The sequence below is a fragment of the Pongo pygmaeus genome, chromosome 8 (assembly GCF_028885625.2).
Source record: "Pongo pygmaeus isolate AG05252 chromosome 8, NHGRI_mPonPyg2-v2.0_pri, whole genome shotgun sequence".
NCBI lineage: Eukaryota > Metazoa > Chordata > Mammalia > Primates > Hominidae > Pongo > Pongo pygmaeus.
Genome location: NC_072381.2, coordinates 63,645,765 through 63,667,039, shown reverse-complemented (window position 1 = coordinate 63,667,039; position 21,275 = coordinate 63,645,765). Strand labels below are relative to the sequence as shown.

The 21,275-nt window shown below is 47.5% G+C and overlaps 1 long non-coding RNA gene across 1 annotated transcript in view; it reads right to left on the bottom strand.

Annotated features, from left to right (window-relative positions):
- Positions 1-12,016: 12,016 nt before the first annotated feature.
- Positions 12,017-21,275, bottom strand: part of LOC129006267 (uncharacterized) — a 48,621-nt gene continuing 39,362 nt past the window's right edge. Inside the window, exons 3-5 of the long non-coding RNA XR_008491962.2 lie at positions 15,844-15,888; positions 13,072-13,168; positions 12,017-12,520 (exon numbers count right to left, since the gene is read on the bottom strand). This is a non-coding gene — a long non-coding RNA (uncharacterized LOC129006267). The remainder of the gene's footprint in view (positions 12,521-13,071; positions 13,169-15,843; positions 15,889-21,275) is intronic.

Below are 21,275 nucleotides of genomic sequence, written 5' to 3'. Positions count from 1 at the left end.
CTACTTTGTCCATCCGTGAAATGTGGAAGAAGTCCTGTTGCCTCGTGGGTCTGCTGTCCCATGGGAGGTAATGCATTCATGCATGTCTGCTTTCTCAGTACAGGTGAGCCATTGCAGTGAACCCTGGTGAGTAAGAACTCCCCTGGTGAATTGGGGAGCAGTTCATTCACTGCTGGCTCTTGCTGGAGGTTAAGACACCACTGATCTCCACAGGTGGCCAGGTCCACATATCCAGGCACCCTCAAGTGACTGTCCTGGGGCTCTTACTACTCTGCTGCCACAAAACCCTATGGCCATTACTTGCCTAGGGAGTCCCACCCCACCTGGGTTTTCTGGTCATGACCAGCCAGCACCCTACTACCCACTGGCTTTAGCCTGAGTCTAAGGACAGTGGCCTAGGCCCTGAGGCCTTTGGGCACAAAAATCAGAAGAGTATAGACATCCCATGAGCTTCAGGACATGTGTATATTGCCAGCAACTGTGCCTGCCCATCCACTGGGGTCTTTTTAGGAAATCCAAGATTCTCAAAGAAGATAAGCCCTTAATAAAGGAAGACAGGTGGAATCTCAATCTCTGAACAGCCTGTAGAAGCAAGAAATTGCTCATGATGGGAATAGTCAGGATACATCAAATGGGGGAAACTTTCCAGGTTGGTAAATCCCACACTTTGCACAAACTAAAATACAGAATGTTGATTCTTTGAAACAGACCAGGTGTTGAGATGGAGAGAGAGAGAGAGAGGAGATCCAAGGTCAAAACAAGTTTGAACAGATTCCCTTCTTTCTCAGGGTCTTTGCTATGCTAACATGCCATGACTTTTCAATACTGTGGAGCTAGGGGGTGTGAGGGGGTGTGTCAGGTGCAGCAACCCCTTTAGGGGGCCATCTCTCCACACTAGAGTTTGGGGGACACTGATGTCTCATCAGCCTCCGGTCATCAGCCGGCTGGTTGGTGAGTGAGACTAATGAAGGCATGTTCGTTCTCTGCCTTCATTTGCCCCTCTGGATAATGGGGGTGGTCTTCATGGTGGCCAAATTGAGCCCAGGAGCCTGAAGCAGAGCCCTTAATGAGGGCTGCTTGGTGATGAAAGGCCCCCTTAAGCTCCAGCCACCATTATTGCATGATGGAATAAATGTGACCAGCCTAGGAGACGCGTACGAATAAATTTGAATAGCAAGACACAAATGCCGCCCTTAACTCCGACGAGCAAATAGAGTTTAATAAAGAGGTAAACTGAGACCGCTTTTATTTATTGCTGTGTAAATGTATTTAAAAAGGTATTGGCTTTCTGCAGCTGCAGAGGCCAGTTCCTCTGCAGCCTGGTGCTTTAATGCCTGCCGCTGTTATTAGAGCCGTAATGAATAAGCTGCTGTGAGTGCGCTCTTCAGAAGGACTGCAGAGGTACAAGATTAATGAGATGAGAGCATTGAAAGGTACAGATGGCCCCTGTTTCCCAGCCGCCGCGCGATGTCTGCAGCAGCACCTCTGGCTTTGTTTGCACCACAGTGGCTGGGAGGCTGCAGCATGGAAACGTCCAGGGAACCTGGCACAGGGTTGTGAAGGCATACACCTCCCGCCAGCTTTCATCCCTGAGCCCTCTACCTTCTCCCTGTTGGAGGGGGCCCCTTTGCCTGCCCCCCAGGGCAAGCTTTCCGTGCAGCTGCCTTCCCATTCTGGCTTGGATTTGGTCCTGGAGCCTCCTCCTTCTGTTGGGGTTTTATTCCAACCCCATCACCACCCCACACAGCCTTCTTTGGGGAGGTTGTGGAATCCTTTGATTGGATCCCCAAACCCAGAAGCCACTTCTAGGGTGGGAAATCAACCATGCTATAGGACAGCTTCTAGGGAAAAGGCGTGGCACTTTTCTTTGCCTGCTAAATCCCCATGGGGCTGTAGCGCAGGGTGACTGCCTAGTAAAGCAAAACAAATCCTGGGGGGTGATAAAGGGTCAATTGGTGAGTTGGAGTTCCCTGAGTCAGGAATTTATAAATTATTTACAGAAAGATTATTTGTAGGCTGGAACAAATCAACTATGCTGTTTCACAACTACCTTGGAGGTAGATATTAACCCCATTTTATAGATACGGATACAGAGGCTCAAAGGGTAAAACAATATGCCCCAGGTCACATGGTCAGGAAGTGGCAGATGAGAGATCCTCTTGTGAAAATCCACTCTTCGGTGGGATTGAAGTCTCTCCTCGGGTGTCAAATGTGATGATGCTCTCTTGGCCGACAAGCAGGGCGTTTGTGCTTATGACTCACACTTCAGACATGGCCTAGGCTGGTTGCAAAAAACTGGGTGCTTGCTACGAAATAGAGATCACCACCCACTAGGGAGAGAGGGTATAAATAGTGCAGGTGGTGGGGTCTAGCAGAAAGGGCGCAGGAAGGTAGAGGCTGTGTGACCCAGGTGAGTCATTTTACCTCTCTGAGCTTCAGTTTGCTCATCTATCAAATAAGGATAAAAATAGTACCTATTTTTACCTCTAGAAGGCCTTGTAGACCCCCCCCCCACACCCAATCCAGGAGTCACAGAGGCATAAGTGGAAGCTGACCCAGCTGATGCCTAGGTTGGAGCCCACTCCCAGCCCTCCCGGCCCCACATGAGGGCTAATTAGCACATCTTCTAACTTCATTGCATTTTTTGTGAGCAGCAAATCAGATAATGCATGTAAAATACTTTAAGAGCACATGAGAAGTTCAATATGCTCAATAAAAAAGAAATCTGGGTTTGTTCTCTGGGTCAACATGCAGCAAGAACCCTCAACACATGTTTGGAGTACAAAGGAAAAAGCGTTCAGCTCCTTTTGCCAGCCTATGATGGACTTAGAAATAGGCTGTTTTGGAGATGGGCTGGGAAGTGGAGTAGCTTCTAAGTCCCTGGTTTCTGTCAGGTTCAGGAGATACAGCAGTGACCGAAACAGCCCCAGCATTTGCCTTCCTGAAGCTCACTCTCTAGTAGCACACACAGTGGATGTGGGTCAGGGTCAGGGTCAGGTGGTGAGAAGGGCTCCAGGGGAGGATGTGGAAGGGCAGGAACCAGGGGCAGGGTGCCAGTTTAAACAATGTGGTCAAGCATAACCTCACGGAGGTGACATTTCAGGGATGACCTAGCAAGGTGGGAAGTGAGGCATGTGGACAGCTGGGTGGAGAACTTTCCAGGCATTAAGAAGAGCAAGTGCAAAGGCCCTGCTCTGGGGGTTTGCCTGGAGCATTTGAGGGCAGCCAGTGTGGCTGGAGCAAGTGGACAAACAGGGACAACACCAGAGGCAACTCGGAGCAGCCAGGAAGCCAAAGCCATTAGGCCTTGCAGAGCCCCATCCCGCAGGTACATGGACCCCTCTTCCCTGCAGTGGGAGCTAATGGAGAGTGTGGAAACTTCTCGGATCCACTGGTGGGTAGGCCAAGGTGCGGGACCAGGGCAAGCTCAGGAAACAATGACCAGTGCTGTTGGATCAGCAAAGAGGGTACAGCAGAGAACTAGTGGAAGTTGATGCTAGACAGGCTGGCCACAGAGAAGAAGCCTTAGCACCAGACTGAGAAATTCCTGCTGAATCCTGTAGGCCATATGTTGTCTCAAATGCTTCTGCCCATGGAAGGTTTGGGTGTTGTCAGAGGAAAGAAGTTCGGGGTCAACATAGACTCTCTGGAGAGAGACAGGAGGGTCTGGACTGGAATGAGGTGGCAGTGCCTGGGGAGAAGAGCATGCCAGGGTTGGGGAATTGTGCCAGTTTGCTTGTCAGAGACTGGAGACGGAGGAAGAGGAGGATCCAGGGGTCACAGAGGCAAAAGTGGAAGCTGACCCAGCTGATGCCTAGACTGGAGTCCACCCCCAGCCCTCTCGGCCCCACATTAGGGCTCATTAGCACGTCTTCTAACTTACCAAGAAATTCAATTTCCTACAAAATAACCAGCCGAGTCCCAAGGGAGCCAGAAGCCCTATTCAACACAGCTGGAGTTTCCAAGGACCTCACTGTCTGTCCTGTGGATTTCATCCTGTGAAGAAGCTGGCCCACCATGGGAAGAGAGACTAATTGGTATCTCCATAGCTTGGAGTATTTTTTCCACTGGGTCTGCAGTTTCTGGGTAAACAGGCATCAAATCAGCATTCTGCATGAGCCAAAGGAAAGTTTGCACACTCGCCATGTGGCTTAAATTAAGTGAGTGGTGCAGTCAGTAAAGCATGTGTGCTAAAAAATAAACATTTAAGATGTCAGGGTTGAAGATACTCTTGTGGCCTTTTAAGGAAGGAGATGTCAATTTCTTTTTTTAAAATTCCAAATAAAAATGTCACTAACAATATTTCTGATATCACTTCACAAGTGTCAGCCCATGCAAGCAATAGTGTGTGTGCTTGTGTGTGCATACATACAAGGGTGCGTGTGTGTGAGAGAGAGAGAATGAAAAGGCATGTACATACACATGCACAATAGATATGTGGATTTCCGTACGTTTGTGATTGTGACAGTGAGTTAGTGGGTATGTGAGTGCATGTGCGTGTGTGTGCGTATGAATGTGAATGTGAGCATTTGAGTGTGTGCCTTTTTATGTATTGTGTGTGAAAGTGTGAGTGTGTGCACGTGCACATGGGTGTGTGTATGAGTGGGTGTAAGTGTGGACATGCTCCTGTGGGTATATTGTGTGTGTGAAGGTGTGTGTACACATGCACATGTGCATTGTGTAGATGTGTGAGGGTGTGTGTGTGAGGGCAGGGGCTGCACGCCTGTGTCCCTGAGAGTATCTGCACACCTATGTGTGCATGTGTGCCACTCAGGACAGCATGCACACATGGCTGCTCTGTCTCCTAGCAGCCTGCCTATCAGCTCCTCCCTGCATTCTTCCATGGCAGGCCCCAAGGCTGTGGCCAAGAAAGCAATCAGGCATCCCATTTGTATCTTGCCTGTCATCCACCCAAGCAGCGGGCAGGCAAGGGCAAAGGGAAGGTGCCAGCCCTGCTCCTCAGATGCCCAGGCCTCCCCTACAATGGAGGAGGACTTGGCCAGGCTGGGGGGCTGGCCCCACTCTTCTACTGCACTCCCAATTACTGGCACTTTCTGAGTGGCTTATGGAAAAGGCACTGGTTGCCATGAGGAAGATATTCCACTGGAGCATTCCCATTCTCCACAAAAAGAACCTTCCGCATATTATACACATTTCTCAATGTGATTATCCCCAGCCCACACACACAGCTTGCAGGATTAAAACATAAAATACAGTCTGCTCCCCACACATGAGACCAACACTACAACTAGCATCATAATAAATAAATGAAGTGGCCTCTCCTCCTCCTTTCCCTCTCCTCTCCTTCCTCCTCCTCCCCCTCTTCCCTCCTCCTATCCTCTCCTCTCCCTCCTCCCTGGTTCTCCCTCCTCCCTTCTCCCCTCCACCTCTGCCTAGTGCTGGGCTTGTTTTGCTTCTTGTCTTCCGGATCCCATCTATCCCCTCCTGCCCCTCCCCACACAGCCTACGGCGGGCAGCATCACCGCAAGGGATGTCACCCCATGCTGCTGCTGCCACCATGGAATGAGGGCTTTGTTCAACAAGCCACCCAGGGTTCTGTTTGCTGCCTTTGCCACGGAGGGTTCACTGCACTAAATGCTGGCAGAAGGGCGGGGGTGAGGGCAGGAGGAGGGAGGAAGGAAGATTTTATAAGCAAATGGCTTTGTGGATCATTGAAGGGACATTAGGAAGCATCCCGGAGCACCTAAAACCAAACGCCTCAGTGCAAATGGATGGAAGGGCGTCAGCTGTGGAAACTGGAGCTATTGTGAGCAGCTTGGGTTGCTAGGGAACAGCCCTGAGAACGTTTTGTCTTCAGGCTGCAGATCCTGGATCCTCCTGGGATTTCCAGTTCTAGAGCCACTGCCAGCCAGTGGTGCCAGCATCAGCAGGCGATGAGGCTAGGAAATCTGTGCAGCCCCAGGCGGCTGTGGGCCAGGCAGAGGGACCCCAGGCTGGCTCTGAGATTGAGTGTGCATTAGGGGACAGGTTTGGGGAGCAGCCCATGCTGGTGATTTTCTTTAAACAAAAATGCTGGTGCCCAACTTGGAACAGAAAGCCTGGGCGACAGGGGTTTCAACTTCCTGATAACAGTCCTCCAATTTGGAGCCCAGATCTGGTTAGTTCTGAGCTCAGCAACCCCACCCTGTGCACACTGTCCCCTCACATTCCTTCCTCTGGGCTTTCTCTCCACCAGCCCAGCCCCAGGACCACTCTTTTAAGAGCTCGTGTCAAATGCAAGTCAATCAATTGAAAAAAAAAAAGAGCTCATGTCAGCCCAACCGAATTGACCTCAGCTCTTTGGGGAGCAGGAGACTTTTTTTTTTTTTGAGACTGAGTTTTGCTCTTGTCACCCAGCCTGGAGTGCAGTGGCGCAATCTCGGCTCACTGCAACCTCCGCCTCCCAGGTTCAAGTGATTCTCCTGCCTCAGGCTCCCAAATATATGGGACTACAGGCACTGGCCACCACGCCCAGCTAATTTTTGTATTTTTAGTAGAGATGGTGTTTCACCATGTTGGCCAGGCTGGTCTCGAACTCCTGACCCCAGGTGATCCTCCCGCCTCGGCCTCCCAAGGTGCTCAGATTACAGGTGTGAGCCACCACACCTGACTATGGCACCTTTGATAGTACTTATACACCAGATAAACAATAAGTGATGTGCAGTGGTTCTTGTCTGTACAGATTAATTAGGCTGTGGGGGAGGGACAAGGGCTGGCTCTGTTCTCATTGCTTCGCTAGCTATGGATAGTTCTAGGTTTTGGCTCAGAGTCCAGTTTTTGTTAAGGTGCTGATGGAACACCGGCCAATGGCCTGGTTCAGTGCTGAATAGGAAGAAGAGCCGGCCAACTTCAGTTATTACATCTCTGCCACTCAAGGTGATGTCAGGTAAGCTGTTGACTCCAGCTGATCCTCAGTTTTTCTATCTGTAAAATGGGCTCATGATTAGCCAAAATAGCGTGCAGAAGGTACAGAGCACAGTAAATGTTCCCACCCCTTGCAGCCTGGGCCCCAGGGCTGTTTAGAAACCCCATGAATGGCGCTGATATGTTTCATGCACCGCTACCTGCTCACCTAATTTCTGCCCCACCAGGCCCCACCCTCAAGCCTTCAAGCCCAGGAAGCTGCCTAGATTTTCCATTCTGAACTTGGGCCACATCTTAACCTGCTGGTAAAGCACTGGCTGAGGGTTTAGACTTTCAAGGAATTTGAGGCTGTTTTCCCTGCCTTATTGCAACCCAGTGGCTGGCTACTGAGACCAGAGGCTTGGGCCACTCAAGGGATGCCTTGCCTGATGGTGCTGGCCTGAGATTTTGCTATGTACACTTGCTCTTGTGGCAGTGGCGCCAAAGCTATGCTGGACACAATTTCCCCTCCAGCACTGTCCAGAAGACCAGAATGCAGAGTCATTTTGTCAGCTCCTTCTTGCAATCTCTGTAGTCTTTTTTGTATGAAAGGAAGGGACGTAGGAAAGCAAATTATCAGCTAGGTACCTACTGTGCTCCTGGCTCAGGACCTGGCATGTAGAGCTGCCCCAAAATATTGATTAAATAAAAGAGTAGACACCTTTAGGCCATAATTTCGTCTAAGACTCTTGGTAAACAAAAGAGGTGAATTAGCAGCCCCACTTTGCAGATGGGAAAACCAAGATTCAGGGAGGTAAGATGTCTTGCCCACAGTGTACAGTCAGCTCCTGGGGCTCAAATCTAAGCCATGGTGACCCTTGAGTTCCGATCACTCCTATGGGTGTCTTCATCACACTGGGCTGTTTCCCTGGCACCAAAGTGACACAGGGGTCAGGAAATGTAGTTTTGGGACATCTGCCAAATGGCCCAGCCTAAGGGCCTGATCAGGACTGGGATTGCCAGGATTGGAGCTTTTCCCAGCCATGTTTGATATTGTCAACAAATCCAGGAGGACCAGCAGGGTAGAGTGGGTAGATGGAAGATGGAGTGGGAAGTAAGAAGTAGGGAGGAAAGGTACAGCCTCGGGTCAGCTGGCCTGATTCAAAGGCTCAGTCAGAGAGGGCAAGGCCACTTCAGCCATTCTGAGACTACAGGGAGGTTTGAAAGCCAGGCCAGCTGGACAACAGCATAGAGTGCCAATCTATGAGGAGCCCTAAGCCATCCCTGGCAATGCAACAAGATACAGGAAATACTGCTTCCTGGACTTCTCCCTGGGGCTAGTGCCTGTGGTTTGGGAAGATAACTTTGAGCACCTGTGAGCAGTGGGGAGTTGGAGCAGAGAGAGCCCCCAGGGTAGGCCTGGGTAGTCACATATCCTCGCTCCCCTGCCTTCTAAGGAGGGCCCGCACAGCATTAGCAGCAGAACTTATGACTGCTAAGGGGAATGTGCAAGTTTGGACTAGAGCTGAAAACGAGGCAAGAGAGTTCAAAAAACTAATGCAACCTCTGTCTTCTTCCTCTGCATTCTCTGCCCTACAGAGTTCTGCCTTGCCTCCAAATTCCCATTAGGTCAATATTTGAAAAGCACTGGTGTGAAATTACACTACTTATGATCTGCCTGGATTTCTCAATTGGCTCAGGGAGGTGTTTGGGGAATCAGGCTTCCATAAGATCAGTCACCCCCAGACTCCCTCACATATTCAACCTCTGCCTATGAGACACTTATGGTTATAGTAAATAGATGTAACGAAGGTCTGTGGCCAACCCAAAATATCTGGGGTGGCAACACACAAGGGAACAGAGGCATAGACCTCAAACCAGGGCCCAGCTTCTGCTGCTGGTAATATAGGTGACAGCCCAGCAAAGTGGTAAAATTTGTACAACGAGCTGTCCCAGAAAAACAAAAAGGCTGGATTCGTAGCATTTGCCAATTTCTGTGGTGTAAACACTTTCACTATTGGGCTTTATGTTGCTGACTATGGAGTTGAAAGAAGTGCTCTCACAAATCTGTATGAGCCAGCCCCATCACACACCTGCAACAGGACTGGGTCCTGTCCCCACTATCTGGAGGGAAACCAGAGAGAAAGAGGGAGACACACACAAGGAGAGAAAGAAGGAGAGAGAAACAGACAAGTACACTCTGCTGGGAGGATGTACATCTGAAAATGAGTTGTTAAAATGGTAAAAAAAAAATTTTAAACCCAACTTCATTAGGAGATAGAGGTGAGTTGGTGATAAAGCATTGTAGCCTTCAATTCCAACTTCAATTTCAAGCTTTATTTGCTTAAGGAAGCTTGGAGAAGAAACACCATGCAAGGTGCGTGTGCATATTTGTGTCTGTGCACACTTGCACACATAGGTGTGGGGCGCTGTGTTCTGCAGGAAAACTTGGTATTTGACTTCTACAGAGAGGGCTTGCTTTTATTGACCTGCATGAAGCCTCCGTGCTCAGGGGTGAGAGGCATATCAGAATGGATCCATGCAGCAAGCTCTCTACCAAGCACCTAGAACCCTATGCTACCTGTTTGCATAGGCAATTTATACAAGCGTCTTCTGCACGACCCATGAGGAGGGCTGCATGGTCCACGGGTGAGTCCTCTTCGAGGAGCAGAGGTCAGCTCCCCCACCTGACCCAGACTTCTCCCCTGCCCCACTGGGTCCCCACTTGGGGACTTTGAATCAGGAAGAGAGTCCCAAACCCTGACTGCCACACTGGGGACCAGCTCAGAATTTTCTAGTGACCTGTAGCAAGACCCTCTGATGCATCCTTCACAGCTGAGGGGATAGGAGAGTTTTCAAGGCCTAGCTCCAGTGCAACCTTCCAGGATTCTACCTCCTCAACTCTCAGACCTCTTATCTGTGCCCCTCCCTTTCTCCTTGTCAAAGATGGAGCCTATATCTGAGTCTTCTCCACATCCATCACACTCACCAATGAAGAATGAACAATGTGTCAGCAGGGAGATCAGCTGATTCAAACATCCCATGTGCAGATGGGAAAATTGAGGGCCATGGCTCCTCCCTTCTTCACACCCTATTTTAGACCCTACAGTTTCCCCAAGTGTTTTAACTCCTTCTGGTTCCTGGATGCTTGTCTACCTGGAATGCCCTTCTTCCTCTTGTCTATCTGGCAGGTTCCTGTACACCCATCAAAACCAATCCCAACAATCCCCTCCTCTGTGAAGCCTTCACTGATCTGCTCCTTTCCCTGACCTCCTGCCAGTAGAGTGATTTCTCATCCTCTGGGTCCCAAGTCACTTAACACCCACCTTTGCAAATGACCCTGAGACATGAACTGCAATACTGCATCTCTGTCCACGCTGAGGTATCCCTCTGGGAGGACTGTGCCTGAGCCTGGAAAGAATGGTCCTGGAGCCCTGGGATGGGGGAGTCAGGGGAGAAGGAGGCTGGACTTCTGAATCCCAGATTTTATGTGCTGCCTGGAGGAGTTGTTCCTCTCTCCACCAGTCTTCCCTAAGCACCTCACTCCTCGATACCACACACATACCTGGCAGGGCCTGAGGAGGAAGGAGGGTGAGCTAGTTTAACTTGGGACCTCCTGGGTAGGACCTTCTAGCTGGAACCTAGAATTGGAATCTTCCTGATTTTACCCTTCACCTTCACAGTCTTTTCAGTTTAATTCTTTAAGAGAATAAAGGTTGGAATATTCATTTATGAAGAAAAAAATGGAAATGTGGACCTCATAAAAATGAAACCTTCTCCTTATCAAGAGACACTATGAAAATTCTGAAAAGCCAAGCCATGGAGCAGCAGAAAGCATTCACAATAAGCATATCTGACAAAGGCCTTCTATCTAGAATATATAAAGGACTCCTCCAAATCAATGAGAAATGATAGCCCACAGAAAAAACTGGGCAAAGATTAGAATAAACACTTCAGAAAACAGCGCATTTAAATGGCCAATAAACATAAGGGGCTCACTTTCAATAGTCGTTAGAGAAATGTGATATAACCTAACAATAAGATACACCTGTTAGAATGACTAAAATTCAAATGGCTGACAATACCAAGTGTTGACAAGGATGTGCAGCAACCAGAATGCTTATACACCACTGGTGGAAGGATAAAGTGTCCAAGAAGCTTGACAAATTGTCAGTATCTACTAAAGTGGAACACATGTGTACCATATAAATCAACAGTTCCACTCGTATGAATCAACACAGTGTAAATGTATACCTTGTTCACCAAAAATGTGCAAGAATGTTCACAGCTACATCATTCATAATAGCTAAAAAGAGAAAACAACCAAAATGCACACCAATGGGAGAACGGATACAGAAAAAATGGAATTCTGTATAGCAGTGGAAATGAACAAATCCCTTCTCTACACAGAAACACAGATGAATCTCAGAACTGTAATGCTGAGCCAAGAAATCAGATATAGGCTGGGCATGTTGGCTCACACCTGTAATCCCAGCTCTTTGGGAGGCCGAGGCAGGATGATCACTTGAGGTCAGGAGTTTGAGACTAGCCTGGCCAACATGGTGAAACCCTATCTCTACTAAAAAATACAAAAATTAGCCAGGCATGGTGGTGCACACCTGTAATCCCAGCTACTCGGGAAGCTGAGGCAGGAGAATCACTTGAACCTGGGAGGCAGAGGTTGCAGTGAGCCAAGATCATGCCACTACACTCCAGCCTGGGCAACAGTCAGAGATTCTGTCAAAAAAAAAAGAAAGAAAGAAAGAAACAAGATACAAAGATCTTGTTTGTGTGATCTTTGTGATCTCATTTAAATAAAGTGTGATCTCATTTAAATAAAGTCCAAAAACAAGCAAAACTGAAAAAGCTCAAAGAAGGAAGATAACCTTAAGAAAATAATAGCTGGGATGAAATAGCCTCTCTCTTTCTCTATATGTGTATGTGTGTGTGGGGTGTGTGTATGCGTGTGGTGTGTGTGTGTGTATACATATATACAATTTTCTGAACTATTTGAGAATTTGAGAACTCCTGACCCTTTACACCTAAATATTTCAGTATATATCTAAATATTTTAATGTTTATTTTCTAAGACAACTGTGTCTTATATAACCACAGTTCAGTGATCAAAATCAGAAAATGTAACATTAATATAATAATATGATCTAACCCACAGCCCACATTCTAATTTCATCAATTATCCCAATAATGTTGGTGATACCCATTTTTTTCCCAGTTGTGGATCCAGTCCAAGTTCAGTACAGGTTTATGCATTGCATTCCATTGTCACATCTTTTAATCTCCTTTGATCTGGAACAGTTCCTTAGTCTTCCTTTTTGTTTCTTGACCTTGACATTTCTGAGGACAGGTCAGCTGCTTTGTAAGAGGTGCCTCAGTTGAGTTCCTCTGGTCATTTCTCGAGGTGGGTTTCGAGCTCCACGTCTGTGGCAGGAGGGAATCCCACTGCAGTTCTGCTGTGTCCTTCTCAGTTATCTCATTGCAGGGCATGTCATGCAGGTCTGTCCTGATGTCGGCCCTGTTTGCTTTGACCCCTTGGTTAGGGTGGTGTCTGCTTGGCCTCTCCACTGTGAAATCAGTGGAGACTCGTAGACTCGTAGAAATCAGTGGAGACTCGTAGACTAACAACGTGTCCTCCTGAGCACCTGCTGTGTGCCTGGCTCTGTGGGGAACAGAAGCCAAAGGTTTGCCAGGCAGACACAGCCACATCTCTCACAGGCTTAGCCCACAGAGGGAACCCATAGAAAACAGTGATTGCAGAACCAACTCGGTGCCAGGGACTGTACTCAATGAGCCCAGTGCATAAGCTCATTTAAACCTGACTGCAACCCTGATAGGAGAAAACTGAATGAATATGTTACTTGCCTACAGTCAGATGTTTCAGAAACAGCAATAATAATAACAACAATAATAATAATGGCTAACATGCTTTTAGCACTTATTTCCTATGGCCAGGCTCTGTTTTCAGTGCTTTACATGAACTTCTATCTTATAGAAATTATTTCTACCTGGACCTCCCAGAGGAGAAATCCAAGGCACAGAAGTCAGTCATTTGCCATGCCATACAGCTGGTAATTAGGATTTGCATCCAGGCAGTCTGTCCCCAAGGCCACCTTCTTAGCCACTCCTTCATATAATCTTTCTAAGGTGATGCCAATGGGGCGGGGGGTGTGAAGGGGGTGGGACTGGGGGATGGGGTGGGGGTACACTCACCTGAGTTAGTGTTTCTGGCCTGTTTTTTCCTTTGTTTCAAGAACATGTTCCTTGGACCCATTCAAGCCTGCTGTGGCACACTGAGAAGAGTTTGTGCCTGGACCAGAGGAAAACATAGAGGAGAGGTACATGGGGGACAGGTAGGAGGTGGCATCGTCAGGGACCAGTGAGGGTGCCCCAGGAGGGAGCAGCAAGGCTGTCCCCACCACCTACAGCCCTTCCCCATAGCACACTTCCCCTGCACTGGACTCCAGGACCTCATCCCTGACCAGTGCAGGAAACAGCCTTGTGTCTAGAAGGAACTCCTTGCCCTTCATCTGGGACTCTTCCAATGAGCTCTTGGGTTCTACTGAAAGCCCCTGGGTCACAGTGCCAATTCCGCGACACTCACTACTGGCCTGTTTGCACCACCCATGCCTGCAACCATCAACACCATCACCCTAATTTCTCCTGGTCACCAGCCTTTTAGCATCATTCGGCTGAACAGAGGGAAGGCTGTGTTTACAGGCTGGCATGAAGGGAGAACATGCCGATCTCTGTTGCCAGGCTACAAATGATTCTTTCCCCCCGCCTATAAGAAAGAAATAATGATTAAAAAATACTCCGTTGCTTGGCAGTCATCTGGGTGGCTTAGCTGTGAATATTCTGGGGCCAGGAGGGACTCTGCCTTTTACAGAGCCTGCTGCTTCTCTGGGCTCCTTTGGTTTTGGACCTGTGCTTCATCCATCTTATGAAAGAGAAGGTGCTGACCTGTGATCAATGCAGAAAGCAACATGCTTTTTTTTTTCTTTTCAGGGATACACAACCCCTTGATTATTTGATTCCTCTCCTTGAATGGAGGAGACAGAGTTCTCAAAGGACCAGAGGCAGCAGTATTCCAAGGGGCAGAGCTGAGGTCAAGTACAGAGAAGGAAGGGGACATTCAAGGCAACAAGGCAGAGGGTCACAAATGGAAGACAGCAGCAACTGGCTGAGAAGTGGGGACTGGGAAGCAAGAGGAAAAAGACTTCAACCTGGAGGCTGGGGAGCCCTGCCAAAGAGCCTGAACCTGTTCTGATTGCTGCCTCTTCCCTGAAGCTAGGCAAGATTTTCAGGTGTAAATGCCCAGGGCCTGGTTGCACCCCAGTTTGGCTCTGCTAAAGGTGAAGGCTGGCTCACTTATGTCTGAGACACTGGTCTGAGAGCACATGGCCACAGCATCAGAAGAGTGGTCCATGTGGGCTGGGAAGACCTATGTGTCCTGGATCTCTGAATGTTTTGTAAAGCTCTGTTATTTTTGATAAAAATAACATGTTCAATGTGAGTTCATCTGTGTACCTCTATAAGACTTTTCCTACAAATGTATTTAGAACCATTTTCTAAAATAGTCTTTGTCAGACTACATATGCCTTTTGTTACTGTTGCTTGGGTTTGCCTGATGGGTGAAGACTTTAGCATTCATTCAAACCCCAAAAGGAGGAGACATAGGCATCTTGGCATAGGATCCCATCCTACAAAAACCCTAAGAGTTGGGTAGTTATTATTTTCCCCCTTGAACAAATGAGGAAACAGAAGCTCAGAGCATTTACAGCTCTCTGTAAGGTCACGCAGCTAATAGGTGGTAGAAATAGCGTCAAGCCTGGGCCTAGGAGAGCCCAACAATTATGCATTTGCCCTGACATAAAATCGCCTTGATGGGAAACCTACAGAGTCTTTTCCACAGGCTTCCCCAACCCCTGAGCACAGGAAGTAGAATTCCTTTAGCTTTTCTTTTTCTTGCTTTCTTGTCTTTGTTCTGCAGCCATTTTCTTCTCACAAAGTGTGTTTCCCCGCACAAAAAAGCCTGGCTTTCCAGGAGCGGCACCCACTTTCTGAAGAGTTTACTTGCACTGGGTGTCGGAGTTTAGGATAACTCCATTCAAGGCAGATTTCTCTCCCAGAGAAAGCAACCTGAGGAATCAGAAGGGATGTTGTGGCAAATGCTATCAGATGCCCCGCCACCCCACTTCAGCAGAGAAGGAAGCTTCTGCTCTAGTCTGCACCATCCTGCAATCAATCAGGACAACCTGTGCAAACTCAAAGGAGAGGTGAGTAATCAGCACCATTGCTTTGCCCCAGACAAAGTCCCTCCATCAGGTTTTCCAGCTTGATGTGGACCTCACTACACAAACTGTGATGCCTTCTGAGTCAGCACAAACCTATGTTTAGCACGCCCATGTGTGTTGTTCAGAAAACTGTGCAAATCTCTCACACTAATCCCCCATGAGTTGATGCATGTGGTCACTGACGGTTAATTCACTCTTAGACGTGGGGAATGCATGTAAATCGATGGTCTTAGCTGTTATTTTAAAATGTGTATTATTGCATTCCCGTGGCACTAGGTCTTAGGAACAGAAGGTTTAGCCAGACAGGTAGAAGAATTGTTGGGCACATTCCCCTACACTGGACTCCAAGACCTCACCCCCGATTCTTTGTTGAAATGTGTTTTCAAAGAGATAAGTTGGCTTTGATATTAAAGTTAAGTTTCCCCTGAGTCAAGGGTTTATTCACTCATCCTTTGAACAAATATTTAGTGAGAACCATGTACTATACCAGAGCATTGCTAGACATTGGGGAGGCAGCGGTGAAGAAGACATAGCTTTCCCTCCTGTGGCGCTGGCATTCGAGACCCATTCTGAGGTACAGAGAGTCTGTTGACATCACTCTCAGGAGAAAATCAAATGCTTGAGAGCTGGTTGATTTTTCCCATGGATGAACAGATCCCAGCACCCATGATATGAGTTTATCACTTACCAGAAATCAGCCTTGTAACTTGTTGTCAGTCAGGGGAAAATGTCACTGTGGAAAGAAACAGATGACCATAAGAGGGGTACCCAGTGTGTGTTGTTGGGACGGCCCCAGAGAGGGAGGTGGCTGGAGGGTACAGGTGCAGCTAACTTGATGTGAGGTCCAGGTGGGTCAACTTGAATTCCATGCCTTCCACTTCCTAGTGGTGTGAACTAGGACCTTACTCTGCTCAATGTTATCTTCTGAGCCTCAGTTTCGTCAGCCATAAATTTGGGGCAATACTGTCATTCCCATAGGATCGTTGTTAGAACACAGTAAGAGACCTTATCCCAATCACCTGGCATGAAGCACAGCCTCTGCACACACTGATCTCCTTGGACCTTCTCCTTTTAAGGTTTTTCCTTGGCTGGGGCAGTTTCACTTATGTTGCCCGTGACAACAGCTTATACGCCTCCAACTTCCTTCTCCCCAAACAGCCTGGGACACTCTGGAGAGCAGCTGCTTCCTTTAACCCCAATGACAATATACTTTTTCCTCCAATCTGGTTCAGTTATGAGAGTGAAAGGGGGTACTGTTGATAATCACACCCAAAAACCAGGCGTAAACCAGGACTATGTAAGCCAGCAGGGACATATGGTCACCCTTCCGCTGCTGGTCTTGTCAGCTGTGAGGGTGGATAGAGAACAGACAGCAAAACCCTCCTTCATGGAATTCTGGCGTCATAGCACAGCCAGAAAAAACAGCTTGATAACCCTCTGGTGCATAGAATTACAAGAGGGCCGCTTCCCCCTACCTCCCAACCCCCCGGGTACACAAGGCCTGTATGATCTCCTTTCTTTCTAAAAGAGACCCTGCGAATACGTTGGGATCTTACTTCTACAATTAGGCCATTTTTGGCTAAGGTGAATGGATTTTTTTTATGTAATCAAAGTCCCAAACCAGTTGACTTTGTGTTATTCAAAAGGGAGATAATCCTGGGTGAGCCTAGCTAAAGCAAGTGTAGGTGCTTGCTAGAAGGACTTGGCCCTTCCTGAAAGAGGACGTGAGTAAGAAGAAAGGAAGAGGTTGGCTGCTCTGTTGGGAGAGAGACATGAGACTAGAATCTAATGGCAGCTTCTAGGAGGTCAGAGAGATCCCTGGCCAGCTGCCAGCAAGGAAATGGAGACCTCACTTCCAGAGTTGCAAGCAGACTTTTTCCAACAACCTAAGGGCAGTTGGAAGCAAATCTCTCCCAAGTTGAGCCTCCAGCGGAGAATGCATCCTGGCTGACACCTTGATTTCAGCCTTATGAGACCCTTACTGGGAAGCTCAGCTGAGCCCTGTACAGACTTCTGACATGTAAGTATGAGATTTTGCAAACAAATGTTGTTTTTAGCCACTCAGTTTCTGGGAGTTTGTTAAGCAGCAACAGCAAATGAATAGAATACAACTCCCAACTCACATGGCCATTTTCTTCCATCCTGTACCCACTCCAACTCACCCCACAGAGCCCCTCCTGCTTTGCCATAGCCCCATTCCCTGAGCCCAGCTCCAGACTCCCACCTCTAGGGCACACTCGTTGCCCACTGCCCAAGGTCCTGGGACCTCCTACACATACACCACCTCTGCTGTCAGCACCCATGGCCTTGTGAGTATTCTTCTGCTTAACCAACTTTCACTGGATGTCACCGGGTGCCATGCCCTTTGCATAGGCTGTTTCTTATGCCAATACGAAAAGTATAAATAGCTCCTTCCTACAGTTGTACAAATGAAGGCTGAGAGTGAGCAACTCACCCAGGGTCAATCAGATGCTGAGTAGTGGAGCCAGAATTTGAAACAGGACCTTCTGACTCCAAAGTCAGCTCTCTCTGTACCATGCCTGTTGCCTGCTATCCTGTTCAACTGTTGGGTGTCTCTGATCCCAAGAGAGCTGCATTGCTGTGTTGCTTGACATTTTAAAACATGCTTTCATATAATTCATCTCATGTGATCTTCTAAGGAACCATGTGAAATATTGTTCCTGCAATTTACAGGTGAGAACACTGAGATATGAAGAATATTCATTCATTTACTCCTTCCACATACATGAATTGAATATCTAAGAGGTGTCTTACAGTACTGGACTCCAGGAGACAGAGAAGAACCAACCACTAGCCCCTTCCTAGGGAGCTCACAGTCCAGAGTGGGAAGCTGATGTGTAGAGAGTCATGTGCTACCCAGGGTAGAATCTACTGAAGACAGTAGATTTCAGTGCTGACACAGATGGACACTCAGAGAAAGGATTTCAACCCAGGTATGGGGAGAGAGTCAGAATGAGAGGGCTTCCAGGAGGAGGTAGAGAATGACATGAGTTGAACCTTTAAGAATGAGTGAGTGAACTTGTGGTATCAGGGGTGAGGGTACAGAAGGCCTTGGCAGGACACATGACTGGTATGAGGCAGAACAAAACTCAGAGTAGGTGGCTTCCAGGGCACCCACTGCTTCTCAAGGGAGGTTGAGGTAACTGGTTGAGTGGGGCATCCCGATGGGCATTCCTGGGACCCACATCTGGCATTTAGTGGAAACAGAAACAAATGCACATGCACACACACACACATCAACACATTTAGGTAACACACATGTATACTTACACATACTTGTGCTTCCAACACAGACACACCCACACACTGACACACACAAACACATACATGCACACTCACACACACAGGCACATGCATAGCCATACACACACATGCCCACAAACACATACTTACCCATACCCACACATGTACATACATATACAGGCACATACATGTCTCCCCACACACACAACCCCTTTTCAGGAAACCCAGCAGCAGCCCCAGCTCAGCAGAGCCACTGAGACGCCCCAAGAACTGGTTCTTATTATGCAGAACAGAAAGGCAGGTGAGAAACTGTCAAACGCAGTCCCCAACCGCCCATTGAGAACCAAACAGACAGCACTGTGGTTTCCAGGCAAATTCCAGCTGCTTCCCTGGCGCCCAGGGTACATAAACCCAAGAATCCAAATGATGATTTTCCCCTTCAGAAGAATAACATTGTCCAGCCCTCCCTCCTCAGGCCAGACAGGTTCTGTAGCCCTCGCCCTCACCCCTGCAGGCCAGGAAATCCCACCAGGATGAAGTGCCAGCCAAGGGACCAGCCAGCTCCATCAATTTCTCCTGAAAAGCTCAGAAGAAATTTGGTCATAGAAAATCCCTTCCCTCTTTGCTAATAAAACTTATCAGTGCAGGGCAGGAGGCGGGGAGGAGAGGGACCGCAGACACTCGCCTTGCTAAATTACTTGGAGAAATGGCCCTGATCAGCCATCCAGAAGCAAGAAAGGAAGAAAGCAATATAACATTTATCGAGCCCAATTTTTTTTACCTAGATTTTCTCAGTCCTCTAAGCAGCTCTGTGATATTGCATCAGCTCCATTTCATAGATGAAGAAACTGAGGCACAGCTATGCACCAGAAATAACGTAGAGAAAAAACGTGGAGAAAAACCAATGTGGGTCTGAGCCCCTGGCCTGCTCCCTTGCTTGCTGTATGGCTCAGGCTTGTGGCTTCATCTCTCTGCATCACAGTTCCTCCTTAGGACCCCCAGGCCAGATGAGCTGATGCAGGATCGAGTGGATAATGTAGGAAAGACACAGGCACCGATCTTGGACACAGGAGGCACTCAGACATGCTCATTCCTCACCTTGTCCTGTCTGGCTCCTCTCTCTTCTGAGGTTCCTTCTAATTCTCCCTTGCCTTCCCTCTAGAGTGACGAGGGAAGCCCCTGCAGCCCTGGGGGCTGGCTTTCCTGTGAGCTTACCAAGCAGGCACTTGGCTGGCACCTGTACCTTGCCCTTCTTGCTGGAGCCTGGGGAGAACTAGAACCCCAGTTTTCATACAACAAAGGTTGGGGCACATCATTCTTCCCTAATCTGCAGAGAGGGCTCTTCCAGTTTTTGGCCAGGAGGGCCTTGGCTCCAGGGTTTCTTTGGATTGGCCACATTTGCTCTTGGCTTCATGAGCCTAAGGGGGCCCCATGTCAGCCTTCACCAGAGACCTCCTCTTCAAGCCCACATCTATCAAACTCAGAGTTTACCCAACAACCTGGAAATAATATGACCTCTGGGGTGATGAAATATGGGAATCCCAAGTAGGCAGATCAGTCTGGAATGGCATGGTCCTGAGGAAGCAATGGACTTAAACTTAAAAGGAAATGTGGGCTAAGTAACAGGGAAATTCCCTTAGGAAGATCTATTAGACTGTGAAATAGTATTCCACAGGAAATGGCAGAGGGGGTGCCCTGAGGTATTTAAAGCCTTGCTGGACTAAGTAATAGAAAACGTGTGGTGTATGGAGTGGCCGAGAACTGGCCTCAGGGGAGCAGCTGCTGTGCCCTAATAGGTCTTCTCCATAGAGATGTTATTTCCAAGCCTGCCTTAACGTTACGGAGCTGCACTGCTCTTGCCAGGCAAAGAAGGCATTCACTTACAGCACAGAATAAGCCGCAGGATTTAAAGTAGGCACCGCCATCATTTCCTTCACAGGATGGTGATCCCTAACAAACAGATCTGCAGATTCAGTGCAATCCTTATCAAAATCCCAGCTGCCTTTTTGTGAAAATTGAGAAGCCAATCCTAAAATTCACATGGAATTGCAAGGAACTCAAAATAGCCAAAAAGACCTTTAAAAAGAAGAAACAAGTTGGAGAACTCTCACTTCCTGATTTCAAAAATTACTACAAAGCTGCAGTATTCAAGACAGTGTGGTATTGGCACAAGGATAGATATATAGATCAATGGAATAAAGTTCAGAGTCCATAAATAAAACCCTTACCTTTATGGTCAATTGATTTTTGACAAATATGTTAAGACAATTCAATTGGGAAATAACAGTTAAATCAACTAACAGCGCTAGGACAACTGAATATCCACACGCCAAAGAATGAAGTTGGCCTCCCACCTCACGTTATATGCAAATGGATTATGGATGAAAATGTAAAACCTGAAACCATAAAACTCTTAGAGGAGATTATATGAATAAATCTTCAAGACTTTGGGTTAGGCAATTGTTTCTTATATATGACATCAAAAACACAAGCAACAAAAGGAAAAATAAATAAATTGAGCTTCCTCAAAATTAAAAACTTAAGTGCTGTCAGCAATATTATCAAGAAAGTGAGAACAAAACCTATAGAATGGAAGAAAATGTTTGCAAATAATGTATTTGATAAGACATTAGTATCCAGAATATATAAAGAACTCATAGAACTCAATAACAAAAAGACAAATAACCAGAATATATAAAGAACTCATAGAACTCAATAACAAAAAGACAAATAACCCTATTTAAAAATGAGCAAAGAATTTCAATAGACATTTATCCAAACAAAATACACAAATTTTCAATAAATAAATGAAAAGATGCTCAACATGGCTAGTGGTAAGGTATTAGGAAATGCAAA